We start from the raw sequence: 14,954 nt of genomic DNA on the forward strand, positions 1-14,954 counted from the left end.
CACTGATTTATTGTTTTTAATTGCATCGCTGCAACATAATACATTTATGACTAAAGAAGCAGGGATAAACACCTAATTGCACAACTTTGTAGATGCAGTAAGAGCACCCAAAGAAAGCTGATGGCTGGTATAAGATGCAACTCCTGCGTCACTATCAGACAACAAATTGCACGTACTGTACCACAACTGCAGAAACCTGTAGGCTGCCTACTACACCGGCCCAGGGGGAAAGCCGCAGTCACAGGACTACAGACCACAGGCATCTCTGAATCATGGAAAGGCATTTTAACTTCCTCAGCTAGAACAGAAAGAGCTTCACCTCTCTCCTGGGCACCTGAGGATTACTACTGATCGCCATGCAGAGGTATTACAGTGAAGGTGTGTTCAGACTCTAGACACGTCTCCCAAATAAGTACTGGCCCATCTCGCTGTGGGGATGGGGTAGGGGCATGCACACGATGAAGGAAGCTCCCCACATCTCCTAGGGGTGCCAGAGCGGACAAGAGCCCACGGAAGTGAAGACAGCTCACTGGCTTCAGAACGTATATTTACAATGAGAAGAGTAGCCCAGCTATTCTGGAAAGCTTCACAGAAGAAAAGTAACAACAACAAAAAATCTGAAAGCTGGCAATTCCAGTACTTATATAAGAAAGGGAAGTTTATACAACAGAAATAAGGCTGTGGCAGGAGTGGTGCTCCTCTAATAGCCTACAGTCGTTTAAACACTACTAATGAAAACAAACTGATCACTACTAATTGGACTCCTGAAATCCAAACTCCTGACCGCTGGCAACAAATTACATCCTATGAACCACAGTGAGGTTTCATCTCCGCTACCTCCTTTCAGGGAAGCTGCAAAGCCAGCATCATCCCTTCTCCTTTGGACCACCTGCCCAAACTCAGACAGCAGTTACAAATTGTACTGCTTTGCATTAGCAAAAAGTCAGTAGTGATCAGAGCATGGTGAAACTGTCAAGAGAAGGTAAGTTCAACAAAGATCTTGCAAGGATGAATTATGATTACACAATATCTGGGTGGGCAATATTTATTTCCCCCAATATCATTCCATGTGCATTTCCTACACCGTTCTCCCCACTTACATTATAGGACAGAAATAATCCACTTCTACAACCTCCACAAAGGGCAGTTTTTAAACCATCTCAAAAGCATTAATGACAAACCTCTGTATGAATGATAAAAAAGGACCAGTATCAAACCATACATTCTCTCTCATGACTCAGCCTAGGTCATGTGCACTTCTGGAACATTTCATTGACTGTTCCCAGAAAAGAACAGCCTGAAACTAACCAGAAAATACACACATTGGTGTTTTTTAAATTCTGTTTTCTGTGAGTTGTGTACCATTCCATAGGACTATTAATATAGATCTTAACTGATTGGAATAAATATATATTAATTATTAATCTAAATGGAAACAGTACTGGGCATGTTGAAGTACATCCAAATAGATGTTAAGCACCCTAAATCCTAACTTCCCATTCATTTCCGTGCTTAAATACTGAAACACTTTACTCACACCAGAAATGAGTGTTCTAGAAAGAAGACAGCCTAAATAGGTGAATGTTAACTTCTGTGGCACACCCAAGGATTGAAGATGCTTTTACTGACGTATTCCCCCATTATTCGTGCTGCATTCTCTCTATGATGCCCAGCTTCTGCTGCCAATTAAGTAGTATTCAAAAGCCATTATTGTCCTAAAAGACACAGCCCTAATTCGTCCTTAGAACAGCTTCAGATCATGGACACGTACTGAACGAAACAGCAAGAATCCCAACGGAAAAAAAATAAACAAATCAGATCCCCATACAATTAAAACCTTTTCAACCAGAGAATCAGAGGCAATTACTAGAAAGAATTCTAGCAGTTCATTTATGTTTACCATCCTAATACAAAACTGAAACCAAGTATCTAACGTGTCAATTCCCAAATCACATTCAAATGTATTCTTTGAAATTTCCCTGCAAAGTTAAGACCTTACCATTCAACTGAAACACACAAGGAAAGCATATTCTCTTGTCTTCTAATTCTTGATTAAATTTCCCACTTATCCTTTTGCTTACCACAGCATCACTTTGTTGTACTTCATTTTCCTCACTGTATGCATTACTCTACAATTCTTGAATATTTACCTTTAATTATTAATCACTCTACATTTTGATTTTCAGAACATTGCATAGCACATGAATCAAATATGTTGTTCATTTACTATAGTCCCTATTCTTCTTTTGCTTTAAATCATTCTGTACTTGACTGTTAAGCATCCTTTTAGGAGCCTTCACTCTTTTCTCTTGGTTGTGTTTCCCACACAAACTTGCATCTCTATGTTCTCAGTATGCTCACATCCTCTTTTGAAGATCATCACCATTATTTTGCTCTTCACTTTGCTCTTGTAGAACTGGGAATACTATTTTAGTGACTTAGCCCATTTAAGTTGCCATCCCAACAATAAAAATTACCTCTCACAGAAAATATTCTCCATTTGTGTTCTCTACCTTCTGTATCAGAGAAAAGTCACCACCACATTATACAGACTAACCGGACAATCCTTGACTTACTATCTTCTACTCCTCGATGACTTACTATCTTCTACTCCTCACTAGTTTAAGACTCTCCATCTCACAGATAACTGTATGGCACGTAGCCATACACCGAATAAAAACAATAGCACCCGTTTTGGTGGCTGTACACTTCTACAGCAGAAACTTCTACATTCTCTCCCCTTCTATCAATCCCTAGACAGTTTCCAGAGACTTATAACAGACTTCAGACCAAATAAAAACATAGGTATTGTATGGGACAAGGATTTAGGGGCAAGCTGGTGCATCTGAATTTTCAGATTTCAATTTTTGCTAAAAATGCTTTCAAACAGTTATTCTTTGAATAAATAAGAAAAGACAAAGATCAGAAATGCCATCATAGACGACTGTACTTACCCCACTGGGAGCCATAAGCAGTATGAGATATATATGAAAAGAACAGACTTCCACCAGACGGAAGAGAAAATAACAAATATACTAAGTTCTTAGCTGTCACTGTGAAGAAATACTTGAGAACAGAGACATTTTTCCATGTTAAACCCAAGAAATATCTTCAACAAAATCCAGTTTCTGGAACGGAGGAAACTTTGGTCATTATGGTCCTTTCCATTTGTAAGACCCTTTTGTGCACTCTCCTCCCAAAGTCTGACTGCCATCTGCAGTTCCTACTTTGCACTCATTACATGGCCAGTAAAGGCATGTATGCATAACATACATGGTAATTGACTGAGACAGTGAGAGATGTTCAAAGGGCCACTACTAAAGCACCTCTAATTCTGCATCCTCCATAACACAAGGCAGAGAAATCTGTTACTATTCTGGTTTACATAACTTTAGCATGGGCAAGAATTAGCTTCACTGTTTCTGCTGATATCTCAAAACCAAATTTGCCCTTAAAGAAGATACTCAGTATGGAAACTTCAAAAGTTTACTAAATAGGAAACTAACTTAAAATAATCAGTAACATCAATAGTGACCATAGCTGTACACAGCCCTCAGTACAAGAGGTCAAAAGTGCTCATAAAGGTGGGAGGGCTTATTAATCTTTTAACTGACATGGGCTTCACTGCACTCCCCTAGAAATAAAATTTTAGTACAAAATAGAAATCATTATTGCTATTTCCAGTTTCCCAATTCAAGGATAGTTGTTTCATTGCCAGTGGGAACGATTATACACCACACTTCGAAGTTCAAAGTTTTGAGAGAGATTAAGAAGCTGACAAATTCACATATACAACTAGTGATGCATATAATTTGGCTGTTCAATCCCTTATAGAAGTTATATTGACCCAGAACACACCAGTGAAGATAACAGTTCTTGTATTACAGATACAGAAAGATATACACCCAAGACTGTCTGAAAATGCTACAAAGAGGACAATGATATGCATTAATGACAATCCAGTCATTTCCTCTTAACTGAAAAATAACTATATATTCTTATTGTAAAAAGTGACAGAAATTAAATGTTTATTGTAAAGAAATGGAATCCTATGAAATTCCCAATCTCCTATGCGGGAGAATCTGCTACTTGCTTCAAGTAAATCAAGTGTCTGCAGTATGAAAGAGAGAAAATACAGAATCCAGCCCTGACCCAAATAACTACCTACCATTAAACATGACTGTTGTGCCAGCCTAGAAGGTTATGTACTGCAGAAGAGTTGGGCCTATTCAAGGCTTGAAGTTATTTTTGCAAAGAAGTGCTTCACAAATGGTTTGGAGCTTCCTAAGCAACAATAAGCAGTCAAAAGTCATGCATTTATGCAACAGACATCCATTTTCAAAACTTTATAATCAACTTCTTTATTTTAGCTTTTAAATAGGCTGCCATACAATAATAAAGGGGCTTTTTAGATTAAAAGATTAAAAAAAAAAAAAAGGACAGATAAGAAAAATGGTCAGTTTTCAGAATGTAGTATATATTTTTAAACAAGGATTTTGATAGAAATATGCTAACCAGCAGATATAAATGCTTTGTAAGGAAGGATGAATAATAGAGAAGGCAAAGTTCGCCAGTAACAAAATTATTTAGAACAGCTGGAATTAAAGCTGACAGCCAAGGCTGCAAAATAATTTCATAGTAACAAAACTGATAAAATGGCAAATAATGCACTTCAGCATAGTAATTCCACAAGCTGCTACTAGAAAAAGGGGCAGTCCTGCATAATTTAATGCATCCAGAAATAGCACACTTCACATATTCAAGTCTTAAAATTCTTTATACAGGAAACCTCTTCAGTGAGTTGAAGTCAGATAACACTGTTTTGGCACAGTTTTATAGCATTTGCCTTTGGAAACGGTAAGCTGCTTTTCATCTTGATGTTAGTGTCACTGACTTTGAATAACAGAAGCCACATAATTAATAACTAAAGCCACACAACTTGCAATGTAGTATTTGTACTGAATGACTTAACAAAATGGATCCTTTCATACTTTGATGGCTCAAAGCAATAATTCTCAGAAGGCATCCACCTTTTTGTCAGATCACAGCAGACTTGAACAGCAGTAAATAGCATGAACATGAGCAAAAGCTCTGGAGCCTTTGCTACCCCAAAGGCAGTGCTTTGTTCCTAATCATGTTTTAGTGCTTTTGTACTTGGTGGAAGCATCCTCAGCTAAAGGCCTCCAGCAGCTGTGTCCTGCCCTGCATTGCCTCACCTCACTGCCATTGAACAGCCACTGATCAAGGAGAGGGAAAGCACTATTTTCAATGCATCCCTGGGCTTAAACTCCTGAAACTTTGCATCTGCTTACTACTGATTCCACAGCTGATTTTCTCTCTCTCTCTCTTTTTTTTTTTTTTTTTTGCAGGCACTGTTCATTCTTGCAGTTTCCCATGTTTGTGCTATAAGGAAACTTTTGCTAAGAGGAACATTTCACATCAACCTGATGAAGCAGAAAATAACATAAAGACTTCCGTACTCAGTAATCAGTGCTAGGCGTTAGGAAGGGAGCAAGGACGTGCACATGTATAAATCCATCTTGCACTGGGCAACAGTTCAGGTCTACCACAACTGCAGGTTGCTAAGCCACACTGTGAATGTTGTACTTTTTGCTGCTGGATCTGCCACCTTGGAATTTTTTCGGACTTTTCATACCACGAAACTGCAGTTTAGCTCTACATTCTCAAAGAAATTAACTCATTCTGTTTTTAGAAATGCTGCCCAATCCTTCTGCAGGATAACCATGGGATCTTTTCTGCAAGAAACAGCGAATAATTATTCCTCCATTTGTCATTCGTTTCCCTGGTGCTGGGGTCTTTCTCTATCTTCTTCTGGAAGTGAGATGGTCTGAAATGCATTCAACACTCAAGATGCAGATGTAGTGTAATTTTGTGATAGACTCCTTTATTTTTAATATAAAGGCAAGAACTTGTCTTTAATTTCTGATTTCTTAATTTCACCTCTCAAAACACTACTGAGCAAAGAGGTTATATTCCTCAATCATTGGAAACAACAACAGACTCCAGGAGTAACAGTTTATCGCTTCATACATGACACCAAACTTCAGCTTCGTGCTGTCAGAAGTTACTCAGATCCAGCAACAGAACCATCAGAAGCCTGGAGGAAGGGCTGAAAGTTCAGGAATACCTACTCTTTGAGAGTACTTTTATCAGGTTACTTCCGCATCTAGGAGTCACCCATCAGCTGCACTGCTAACATGCAAGCCCTCAAGCTTCCCGCAGTAAAAAGAGAGGCTCTTTCCCCCCCACCCCCAAAGTGAGGATCTTTTCAGCAAATACACATACCTGTTTGGAAGTTGCATAGACAAAGGAGCCAGACACTTCCCAGCAGTGCCCAAGGACAGAAGACTCAGACAACCCAAACACAAGCATATTAATAGAGCTTAAGACCACAAACATATTTTGTAGCCAAGGGCTGAGTAAAAACATTACCTCAAATTGCTAAAAGGCTACAGGCATAACCAAACCCACGCTGCTAGCCTGGCTATCAAGGTGTTATAAGTTCCTGCTGTGCAAACTGAAGTCTGGAAGCAGGTGTCTCTCGTTATAATGCACAGCTGAAGCATGGGGTAAAAATAGCAAAGGTCTTGAAAACACTGAATGTGTCTGACAAACCAATTTCAGCCAAAACAAACTGCTTTGTACCAGTATTTGTACTTACAACGAACCAGCAAGCCCTCTTTGTGCCACCGACAATATTTTGTAGCAACTACAATAAACCCCAGAGTGGTTTTAAAAATACTGAATTTTCCATAAGGTAAAAAAATATAGATAATACAACTAATAATAGACAAATTATAGATGTTCATTTTTCAGAATTCCCTATTCATCACTCTGAGAGTTACCAGGCAGTCAAACACTCACTGGTATCTTCCCCCATAACAGCAATATTAATACTACGTAACCAGCAGAAATCTAACCAACTTGAGTAGTCCATTTGATAAACACTGTAGTGATTCACAGAACAAGACTGGAGACACAGAAATGTGTTTGGAACAACTGAAGACTAAAATATTTGTTTCTGCTGATTGATTATATGAAAGCCATCAGCTTCCTGAAAAAGACTATTTGCTTTTTTATTAATCTGCAAAGAGGAAATGAGGTTTGTATGCATTTCTATCTTTAATTATTCTGTTTAATAACATCTGAGCTGTTTCTTTCAACCAAATCTGACAAATCTAAAATGTTCCAGTGAATTTTACCAAAGCAGGTAGTTGAGCAGAAGCCAAAGACAATCTAAATCATTACCTCAGTCTGCTCAGACACCAAAAAGCCCTGAGGCCAGAGCCAGACAAGGATGTTCACATTGTGAATGCCACTCCTTCTCAGGGAAAGCTTCAAATAGAGCACAGCAACCTCTTCCATAGCAGTGCTTGTCTATATAGCTGATTTAGCTTCCAAAAATTTATAAGCTTCAACTAAAACTCTTTTAGAGAATTACACGGCATTCAGAGCATCATCTCTCACAAAGAGTATCTGCTACTTGATCAGTATGCTCAGTAGCCTTCATACCACTCAGTAAAGACAAGCCGTGCAGATACACTAGGTATTACTCGTCATTAATTCTGCTTCTCAGGAAATCATTTGTTTCAAGTAGAGAAGAAAAGCATTTACCAGCCATGATCTATGAAAAGCCAATGCAAAAGGTTACCAGAGCTGGCTGACATCAACGCCTTTATCTTCATCATTCCCCTTTTACAAGTACGCAAGACGAGAGAAGTTCACCTTTCTCACATAGCTCTTTTTTCCTACCTTGCTAAGATAAAACTCTTTTTTCTCTTATCTGTTCACTCCAACACTTTTTCAATATCTGAGCACATGTATGGGGCTTTTCTTCGTTTGAGGTAATAAATGAATTTGAGAAACCATCTGCAAAAAAATACATATGTGCACTTAGCAGAAAGCGTGTGCCAAAGTTTAGATGCTCTCTGCGATCCTCATTTAGTTTCTTCTCTGTACATTGTGATGTGTCAACCAACTTACATGGCTGTCTACAATTCAGTTGAGCTTCATTAGGACAGAGAGTAGGCCTGGAAGCGAACAGGGGTTGTGCTGGTGAAATTACTGCATTCTGGATGTGTGCAGCTCTTGCTACAGCCAATGAACTCGGCAGGTGGATGTGGGAAGAAAGAGGGAGGTTGTACATGAGGAACTGATAAGGATGCTGCAGACCATCATTTTCTATCACTTCAGAGTTCCTATGAGAGTCTGGACAATTTAACTATGTCAAAGAAGGCCCATAACTGCACATTCTTCATTTTTCAAGCACCTACATTGGGCTATCAGGGATCAATTCAAAAAAGTACAGCACACAAACAATGGTATCTGCAAGTACACTGCCTCTACCACCTTCTTTTGGGTATGCAAGAAGAAAATTAAGAAGAAAGGGAAGAGCTTGCATTAGCCTTTCTCCACTGGAGAGGATTCCATTCTGTTGGCCAAGGCTAGAATCTTGCTTTTCTCGTGCTGCAAATATGTATCTATTAGACAGAACTGAGAACTTCAGGTATCCATTTCATAAACTTCAAGAACTCTCTGAGGTGCTCTGAGCCCAGGCATTAAGCAAACTGAAAATGGAAACTAAGAAGTCAGTAACAGCTGTGCTTTAAACATTAATAGTTATCTGAAAAAAGTCCTCCCCAGAGGGAGTGGCACAAATACTCTATCTGCTGTCTCAAAAACACTCTTATCCATGGAGCTGTGCAAGGGCTAGCCAATTACACAACAAAGGTGGTATCTTTATTTACAAGGCAGTTAAGGAAAATTAGCTGAAACCCTATGCAAAAAAAGCCCACAAGACTTCTTTATTATTTCTTATCTGGATTTGGCTATTATAAAATAATACAAGGAATTATCATATTAAAAGTGGACTTAAAGTAAACTTAACGATAGCTGCTCAAAATGCTTTGGCAGAAGAAAGAGAGCTAAACTAGAGCGTAAATTAGTGAAAGTCTGGATATGCTTGTAATAAGTATAACACAAGTGGGAACTGCCACCTCACAACTAAGAAAAGTGCTGGCAGCTTTCATGAGAAGGCTGGAGAAAGAGCCTTTCCAGGGCAGCTCTGAGCCCATCTGAAGCTGCATGGAATGGCAACTGGAGATGCAAACCAAGGAAAGATGAGAGAACACACAGAGATCATGACAGTGTTGACAAAAAATGTAAGTGGGAATGCAGACAGAGCAGCAAAAAGCTGAGAAAGGTCAATAAATCCCTTGTTCCTCAACAGCAGATGTCCAGAATTCCCTATGTATTTGAGAGTAAACAAAGAGAAAAGTATACCTATGCAAACTTAGAGTGCTGAAAGACCAATTGCAATAAATAGAGGGTGAAATACAAGTGGGAATGAAGAGCTTGAGTGGAGGAATAAAGAACACTAATTATCACAAAGATGATGAAAAAATTAATCAAATACCATTAAGGAAAAAGAAGAAAAACAGAGAGGAACATTGAAGTATGGCAGGCTTAATCTGGAAAATGCTTTAAAATCTTACTTATAATTTCCTCTCAGATTGCTTTGGACACTATACCTTGCAAAAAATAATCTGAGTTGAAACTGTGTTTGGCATGAATTAAAAATTGCACTTAAAACAGATGAAGTATTATTATGCTGCTAGTACAACTCTGCAGATTTCCAAACACAGGACGCCGTGCATGCAGCCACTGAATAAAGCAGTCTCTTAACTCTTCTGGTTCCACTTCTCAATGCTCCCTCTCCCCTACTATCAGTTTAAGATGTCTGAAAGTCTTAATGTAAGGATTTCTTCACTACAATTTTTAAGATGATTAGTAATGCTTAATTTTCTATATTGTACCAATTCTTTTGGTCTAACCACACCCTCACCTGTAACCACCTGTCTACACAGACGCTTGTCTAGTAATCGCTTTGCTGTCCTTCCTACATGAAATTCTTCTTGATACCCATAGTAGAAATACCAAAGGGTATTATACTATGGGTCATCTGTTTGATGAATGGTCAAAAACTGAGTTAAGTTTTTAATCAATGGCCCTCTTCAGCAGTATGTTATGGCTGTACCACTGTGCAGCAGCCTAGAGCGGGCCCACAACATACATATCACATGAAATAAATAAACAGACATTTTGGCCAATGAAGCAGAGCTAAATCACTAGGATGTATGGTCATCTGCCTCTTCAGCTTCCTAAGCTCACCTGTGAAAATCTGCCCTCAGAACACATTCTTCTCTTCTAACTTCTGGAGTCCATTCTTTCTTTCTTTTGCTTTATACTAGCCACAAGTTTACCTCTTCATCCTTCATTCCCTTGTTACATGAAAGTACTAAACAAATGCTTCAGTTTCTTCTTCTCCTTGAGTTTTCCCCATTAATGAGATCTCAGGCATGTAATTACTTTTTTCCCCCCTAGGATTTTTATTACTGTTTTTGCTGTCATTGCAGGCTGATAAGAACAAAAAGACGTGCATAAAGTATTTCCCATTTTCAAAATGCCTGCCATGTTATGCTGTTTCCATGAGATCAAAGTCTCAAAATACCTAAGGGTGAAATGCATCTTACAAAACACTGCAGTATCTCTTGCTGTTTCTATTCACAACTGCAAGCTCTGTTTGGCACATGCAAGCAGGGAAGAACACTACCAGGGGGTGCAGACACCTGTGTTTCCCAAAAGCAGCTTGTTGCTCAGCCTCCCTTCAGACCACTGGGAAACAAAAGCCTCTTAATAAGATTAATTCTTTATTTCATTGAAACAAAGCTATGGAATATTCATCTGCACAATCATCTGCGCAAGTTAAACCTAGATGTAAGCCCTGCAGTTTATCTGTAACTTGTCTCATGTCTTTGATACTGAACCTGATCCCTGGAGTGTCTCTATATATAACCTACCTTGGCTGGAGCAAAGCCAAAGTAAATGAGCTCAGCTCTTACTAATACCGTCATCTAAAATAAACATGCCTTACTATTAAAATCCTAATACTAATATGCATTACTTCAGATTGCACTATACTAAAATTAATTTAGTACATAGCTGAGATCAATTAACTAACTTTGAATGTGCTGCAATTTCTGACTGTATTTTTATCTTTTCTCCCTCGAATGCACTATTAAACACCCCTGCAATCAATTAGTTAAGTTTACCGAGCTACCATTGATGCAGAAAAGCATTACGTCAAAACGAAATCAAATTTAATCTCATATCTCAATTAAGGAGCTAAAATAAACAATTGTGCTTTATACATATAACATGCAAAGTAGCACTACAAAGTAATAGTGGCTGAAGTATCAGATAATCAGAGCAAGGAGGTAATACACCAGGCTAAACCAACTGACAAGTTTAATAGGCAACCACTCCTTCTCAAGACTGAGAAGTTTAAGGCCAACAGATACGAAGGTAGTCTGGAAACGCCTCGTGAACTGCTGAACCCGGGCACTGCTCCTGATCAGCAAACTGGTTACACCAAAGCTTTATTTGCATGCAGATATCCCAGAAACTTTGGGCAAAAGCTGGCTGTGGCAGCTGAGTTAGTAAGACCTGTGGGACCCAAGATTTGGGCATAAGGATTACACGATTGCAGTTTCACTCTTGGATCTCAACTGATGCATTTTTTATACAAAGAAGAATACAGAGGAAAAAGTAGGTAAAACAGAGTTATGAGAAGTCTTTACAAAATTCCACGTGGGACTAAGGAGATATAAATGATATACATGAAATATTTGTATCAATAAACTATTTAATACATAGACATGATGGCTGAAAAAAACCAACCAAAACCCCAAATCAATCCCAAGGAACTAGCCAGTGAACTATTAGAAAGATAAATAGTGACTTTTTCTAAACGTCACATAGCTGAAGTACAATACTTCTGCTACAGGCTACCATGGAAACCAGGAATAAAAATGGATTGAAAATTAGGTTATCAGACAAATCTGAGAGTAGGAATGTTCTTCACTGCTACTAGACAAAATAACTTGGTATGGGCCTACACTGCTGTCTTTCCTGCTTGTGAGTTTTTACATCCTTCTGTAAGCCCACACAAACATGGCATTTAGTGTGTCTGAACATCCTCAGAGCTCAAATATACTCAAATATATGTATTCTTATAAACAAATATAGGAGTAAGTTGTATTTTGCATACATCACCAAGAATTCCAATCTCCAGACCAATTATAAGCCTTGGTTCTAATAGAAATACTGTATTGACTCTAATAGTAGCACTGGGAGGTTGGTGTGTCAAGTAACAACAACCAAAAAACAAGATTAATAATATAACTTGAGAACAAAGAGCAAATTAATTAAAGTAGGTTTCCAGCACAATTATGTACCATTAATATTAAATTCTTTCTAACTCAGCTGAACAATTCAAGACAGTTTGAATGTCCTATGGTTCCTCTGTTTATCCAGACATAGAACTCCAGTCCTTTAAGAGAACTACTCACAGGTGGCATCAGGAAGTGGCTAGCAAATATTTTCTTCTGTATATCAATGGAAAGGACTTCATCTTCTGGATGCAATGCCAGTGGTAGCTGCTGAAAAAGAATTACAGTCCAACAGCTGCCTAGAAAATTATAAATCAAAGCGCTCTAAATCCATAAATTGATCTTCTCATAATTCAAAACTAAAAGCTATTCTGTCATTTATCCATTGGGGAAATAACACAGCAAGACAAGAACAAGAATTTAAATGAGGGCTGCTCCGAAAGCAATGCCTCCTATTTTATGATGCTGGCCCATGACACCAGAGGTGGATGTTGGTGGGATGGCAGCAGAGGCCAAACCTTCCCACCCATATTCTGTTACATGTTGGTACTGTGTGGCAGATGACAGCAGAGGGGCAGTCTGACGGATGGCTTCTGACACAGAAGTGCAGATGTAGCAAAGGTGTGTCACTGAGTTCCTCCATGTGGAAAAAACAGCACCCAGTGACATCCATCAATGCTTGCTGAATGTTTCTGGAGACCAAACAGTTGACATGAGCACAGTGAGGAGGTGGGAGGTGTATTTCTGCAGTGGCAACAGTGGTCACCTCCACTCATGCAGATTATGATGAGCACAGCATTGCTGGCAAAAATGCATAGCTAATGGTGGTGACTATGTTGAAAAAGTGTTTTGTAGCTGAGAATTCACTCTATTGAATGGTGTTACGGTACTCATTGTTGTAGTTTCCATGGAAATAAATAGGAGGTATTACTTTCGGAGTGACCTACTTACTTTTTTCCTGAGGCTGACAACAATGGGGTTTGCTATTCGTCTACCAGTAGTGACCTGGCACTATGAAAATGTGATTTAAAGTCAGGCACAACAGCTGAATTTATATTCTTCCCCCTTCAAAAACAAATGTTAGTGCATGTGCTTTTCTATTTTGAACTACAAAAAACAGATTTTTTCTTTTTGCTAGATCACAGTTTTATAAGCAACACCTCATTGCAGATCTGAAGTAACTTGTTTTCAAAGACTTGAAGAGAAGGGATTTTAATAAATTCCACTATGTTCCCTACTTGTATTTGCTTTGCAGGAACTGAAAATCTTCCTCTGGCTCTATTCTCTAAATAAAACTTCAACACAGGACATTCATGTTACAAGACTTGGTGTTAGGGTAGAAAGAATGCTCAGCAACTTGACTTGTCCAGCACATGGTGTCAGCTCCAAAACGTTCACTAAGTTTCAGGGCTTTCTGTTGTAGAAAAAGTCTGAAGGGACTACTCTGAGGACTCAGGTTGAATCTACTTCAAACAAAAGTCACAAGAACCGTATCTGAGGTATCAGAGAAGCTCCTTACAAATACACTAGTACACTCAATGCAGTATGAATTCAAGGGGGAACTCCATTTCTTTATGTTCATAATTTAAGAAAGAAAGAAGAGGCTCAATAAATCCAGCTCTAACTGGAAGAAATGACTCAGGATGTTACAAGAAGCTGTAGAAACATATCTGACCTCAACTGCAGTGCTGAATTTTGCCTTTTTATTCTTCTTAGCCATCAGGAAAAAACGGCTCAGAGGTAATCAGTAACAACACAGAAGTAGCAGTAATCTTTTGTTAATCCCAAAAGATGCTCTTCCTCTTCTTTATTGATGAGTCACCTTAAATGCCTAATTAAACTGATTTGAAGAATTCAAGATGAAAACTGTGGGGCAAAAATGTTTGAGTCAACCCAACAGAAACTTGTCACACACTTACTTATACCAAAAACCAAAGATCCACCACCACCACAAAATCCACCAAACTATTCTCAGCTAAATTATTTAGGAAAAAAATAGTATTTATTTCCATTATCATATAGGTGTATAATAGCTCTCAATTTAATAAAAGAAAGGCTACTTAACAGCACTGTTAGGTCCCTCTGAAATTTCCTCATTATACAGTAGCATAATTAAAGGGACTTAAAAAATGATTTTCCATTTCCATTTATACACCACATGAGGTACTTACTAATCAGTTTTGGTCTCCTGAAATGAAAATGTATCCCTTTCTTTTAATAGTTGGTCATAAACTATTTTTCTTAACAGCTTTTGTGCAGAACTGCTTTTCCACATTACTTTGTATACATAACGGATGCCAGTACAGTTAACGATGTGGCTTTCCTCTATTGAATATAGTATCTTCCATTTTCTTCTAGATATCTTACTTCATTCATTAATTTTACTGTTATCCACCTGCCCAAGCTCTGAAGTGTTACTGTGACTTCTGTTCCCAGAAGCAAATTACACCTATGTAAAAAACTCCAGTTTTACATAAAACTTCACCCCTGGAAGAATAACCATCTTTAATGAAGACTACATACTTTTGGTAGAAGTTTAATGATTTTATTTCTAAATTGTTTTTAAGTCCAGGAGCATCCTCTGATCAGGCTGTGATTGACACGTCATTAGTTCACTTGAGGATGTCCTATTTGGAGATTTGTGGAGATTTTTATTGCTTGAAATGGGACTGGTTCTGTTTTTTGTTGCACCTCTTTCTCTAA

At 38.4% G+C, this 14,954-nt stretch overlaps 1 protein-coding gene across 15 annotated transcripts in view; it reads right to left on the minus strand.

The window, feature by feature from the left end:
- STAG1 (stromal antigen 1) overlaps nt 1-14,954 on the minus strand; it is a 182,312-nt gene that overhangs the window by 95,909 nt on the left and 71,449 nt on the right. Inside the window, exon 1 of one of the 15 annotated variants that reach the window (XM_046898687.1) lies at nt 6,454-6,495. The exons of 13 other annotated variants lie outside the window; for them this stretch is intronic. The gene's annotated coding sequence lies outside the window, so the exon portion shown is untranslated. Of the gene's footprint in view, nt 1-6,306; nt 6,496-14,954 lie in introns of those variants that run through there. One more of the 15 variants, XM_046898684.1, reaches the window with a different exon arrangement.

This window comes from Gallus gallus, chromosome 9, assembly GCF_016699485.2.
Source record: "Gallus gallus isolate bGalGal1 chromosome 9, bGalGal1.mat.broiler.GRCg7b, whole genome shotgun sequence".
NCBI lineage: Eukaryota > Metazoa > Chordata > Aves > Galliformes > Phasianidae > Gallus > Gallus gallus.